A 4503-nucleotide genomic window follows, 5' to 3' on the forward strand; every position below is an offset into this window, starting at 1 on the left:
GTTTGTTTATTTTAACTAATTTTTAATTCTGCTTTTAGTGTTTAGATTAAGCTTAGATTAATGGATTGATACTTTTTGGATTCCAAAATATTTGACGGCTGATTTTTCTGGATTGATTGCTGCTTAAATTGAGTTTAAAATCCCTGTTTACATATTGTGCACACTATATGCTCGATGAAATGTTTGAGTGAAACTTTTTGTTTAATTCTTATGTTTGGCCGGTATTTGTCTTAAATTTTGTTATTTTTAGGCATTATAATTCAGAATTGTGTAATGTTATGCTATTTTTAATGATGTTTATATTGAGTTTTGACATGGCACTTGATTATTAGTTTTGTTTAAACACCAAATTAGTTTAAAATTTTAAATTTGGTCATTTGATTAGTGTAATTTAAGAAGTGCATATCATGTTTAGTTAAGTGAATTGAATGAAACTACCTATTCATGTATGTTTTAAACATTCCACATGGTTGCCATTAGATTATTTTAAATTCCCATCTTTATGCCTCCATGTCATGCATGCACAAACAAATTTGGTCACAACTCACTTCACACTTGGAAATATATGCTCTAAGTGGCTAGTTGATAAGTAATCACCCATGATGTGCTTGATGCCTAAAGACCCGCATGAATCTTATAAGTGTAGTATATTCTTAAATAATATAAAATAGAACTAACTGCATTGTTATTGTTAAGAGTTTTGCTGAAAATGTAAATTAAATAGAATAAAAAGAAGCATGCATGTTTAGATTAGGAATATATGTATGAGTATACATGATGGATGGCCTATGCATTAACAATGCAACTGAGTAATGAAATAAGTGCATGGTGGTTGTATGTGTTGCTTTTTGATATTGGTGGTACACAGTGTGATGTAGTACAGAGAATAGGGATAGTTAAAATACTTATATAATAGGTAAAATAAAATAAGTAATTTAGTTACTATCAATAAGTGACGTTGATACATTTTTTCCAAGTTAATATGGGTAGTATGATGTGGGTCAGTTATATTTGTGTATCTTTCTCTATGGAGTTTAGAGAGGATTTTTTTGCATCCCATTTACTAATTGTTTATCTAAATAGTTTTCATGATTTGATTTGGGTGTTTATTTCATGATTATAGGCCATGTCACTATTGGATGTTACTGAGGTTGGAAGTGAAGAGATGGATCCTGGCTACATGGTTATCTTCAAACAGACACGTGGGATGTTCATTTCTATAGGCGATCGGATGTTCAATTTACTTGTGAATGCGGATGATTATTATTGGCTTTCTATTTCTATGTGATGAATGCTATTTATGACTTAACTGACTATCGTGGTTTGCAAAAGCTTTTCCATTAACACGTTAATTTAGTGGGTATTTGGTCGTGATAGGGAAAAAAAATAACGCTACGGTATTTTCAGTCAATCTGAATGTTCATTTCTGCTTGATTTTGGATGTTCATTTTTCACATATAACCGGATGTTCAATATCATAGAAGTAGAACAAGGGATTGTCAGGTTTCACATTCATCCATTAGCTCACTGTTGCATCTGTTCAAAATGAATCAAATTAACTAGTCCCAAGATCAAATATCATGAGGGCAATGCTTCACCAATTCAACTCATTCAAAATAGGAAAATGAAAAACATATATCCTTAAATACATTCATAATTAAAAAAATGTCATAATAATAACTATCTAGATGGTAACTTTCACTTTCAATCATTATGCTTAAGAGAATCCAAAAAAACACAATCACAACAACTTAACAATAGTTATATAGGATCCACGGTTATGTCCCTCTAATTGCACAGGGAAAAAAATAAAAACCAATCTGATGTCACGCCGCTGACACCTGAAATACATTGCAATATGTTTTCAAATTAATAACCAATAAACAAGATAGATAACACGACAATGTAACATTTAAAGAATCCAGTCAATATTTGGTACCGAATCCAAATTCCTTACAACAACATGGCAGCCCAATAAATTGATGTCTACAGCCAGCAATATTGTTCCGAATATATATTAAATTAACCACTAATTTCAGTAAAAAAAAATGGTTATTTCTAACTCAGATCAGAACCAGGGTAAATCAGTTAAGCAAAAACTATAATTGAAAGAAAAACCATAATCAAACAAGCACTCATTTGACTGTGAAAACCAACCATCCGACTTCTTACTCAATTAAGCCACCAATTAAACAAGTAAAAATATCTATCATGAAGAACAATCAGCGAATACATGTATAACACCCATAAACAAAAAGGATTCCATCAGCATCAGTTTAATTGGTCCAACAGACCGGGTCAATCAGCTACCAAGATAACAATCATTTATGTTAAATATTCTAACTCGATTCATCAAAATGGCAGCCCCATAACTCAATGTTTACATCCAGAGACAGAAACGCGAATAGATATTCCGATTCAATCCTCAAGTGGACCATGTAATAAGCATATCTAAATAAAATAAAAACTATAATCAAGCATGGATACATGTGAATGTGAAAACCAACAATCTGATTACCTACTACAGTTTCCATCCAATTAAAGAGGCAAAAAAAATCTATCATGAACACCAAACATCCAATACCCAACTAAAGTAACCATCCAATTACATGGAAAAAAAATTTATCATTATCACCGAACATCCAATAACCTACTAAAGTAACCATCCAATTATGGTCAAGAATAAGAAACCAGTGATCAGCTGGTTTACGTAACATCGCATCGAAAGGTCCACACCGGACGGAAAAATAAAATGCTATTTAAACTAGCTTAACAACCTTATTTCAACCTTCCCGCTCAAAAGTTATATCAATTGCAATGATCTCAAACAAGAACTAGTTTCACATGCCCGAACATACTAAAATTCTATATACTACATTTTCACCATGTAAAATCAAGCAAATAAGTAACATACACTCTCTACACTACAAACTGCAAGGTGAATGATGTTTCATGAAAGGAAGAAACTAACCCACTTAACGTGCTCGACGACGATATAGTTCTGCTGTTCGTGTTGGTCCCGGTAAATAGTTCACGTCAGGCGGCGAAACTGTTAAATCAATTGCAACAATCTCAAGCAACATCTAATTTCTCATCCTCCAAAATAATAAAATTCCATTTATTTCTTTTTCACCATGTAGTTTCAGAAAAATAAACATCTTAAACACTCTATAAAACAAGTACCAACTGCAGGGAGTAATCATGAAAAGAAGAAAGTAAAGCACTCAACTTGGATGGTCGAAAAGGTTCTGGAACACGTTTATTGGCGAAACAAGAAATAGATACGCAGCTGCAAAAAGTACACCGGTGATGCTTCCGCCGAGGGCGATCAAGCGCGGCGCCTGGTCCCAGCAACTCTCGTCGGCAAGGAGGAACGAGCTTGCAATCCCGACGCTGCTACCGATGGAGATCGATCGCAAACAACGGGTCTCCAACGCAGACGTGTTCCAGGTGCTGCTGCAGGTTCCGATTTGGACAGCTAAGCGGCGGTATGGGGGAAGGTGAGAAGCGAGGAGGAAGTATTTTGGTGGTAAGGTAACACGGTAAAAAGAGTGAATTGGGGGTAAATTTCTTTTAGAAATTACAATTAAGTTATCTGAGTGTTATTATTATTTTCAAATATAAGTGGGTTAGATAAAAAGTCTATTGTACATGTTGTATATATATGTCATTGTCTACCTAGCGGGAGTCTTCTGGTAATGTTATAATCAGGGGGCTTGATTCAATTAAACCACGGGAAGCCTGAGGTTCTCCAATATGCAGTGAATGCAGCCTTATTCAGTGATTATATGGATGCTTCCAATACGCCTGGATGGTATTGTGGACCCAATTTCTTTCCCACAGATCCCACTCGTGTTCTTCGTAACTTCGCTAAGACCCAGGTATAGGTCGAATATGATTGATTCCTTAATGGTTAATGGGAGGTTGATAAGGAACCAGGCGAGGATCAAGACGGCTATTCGAGACTTCTATAAGGGGTTGTACCACCAGGAGACATCGCCAGTGATTGGGTTCAGGGACGGGCTTGTAAAGCAGATCAACGAGGAAGAGGCACTGGAGCTAGAGATGCTGCCAACTGTTGAAGAAATAAAGGAGGCAGTGTGGGATTGTAAGTCAACAAAGGCGCCAGGTAGTGATGGGTACAACATGAACTTCATAAAAAAATGCTGGAATGACTTAGGAAGGGAGTTCACTGATGCGGTGCTAGGCTTCTTCCTTTCGGCTACACTTCCTAGAGACTCGAATGTTACGTGGGTTACGCTGGTGCCAAAGTTTACTGGAGCCAGAGAAATAAAGGACCTCAGGCCGATTAGTATGGTGGGGTGTGTCTATAAGGTCATATCCAAGGTGTTGGTTAGGAGCATGCGAAAGGTAATGCCGGGGTTGGTAGGAGAGACTCAGAGCGCCTTCGTTAAGGGCAGGAAAATCCATGATGGGGCCCTGATCGCCTGTGAAATAGTGCACTAGCTAAAAACACGAAAAAAGAGCACCGTAATAATAAAA

This window comes from Arachis ipaensis, chromosome B01, assembly GCF_000816755.2.
Source record: "Arachis ipaensis cultivar K30076 chromosome B01, Araip1.1, whole genome shotgun sequence".
In the NCBI taxonomy this organism is placed as follows: domain Eukaryota; kingdom Viridiplantae; phylum Streptophyta; class Magnoliopsida; order Fabales; family Fabaceae; genus Arachis; species Arachis ipaensis.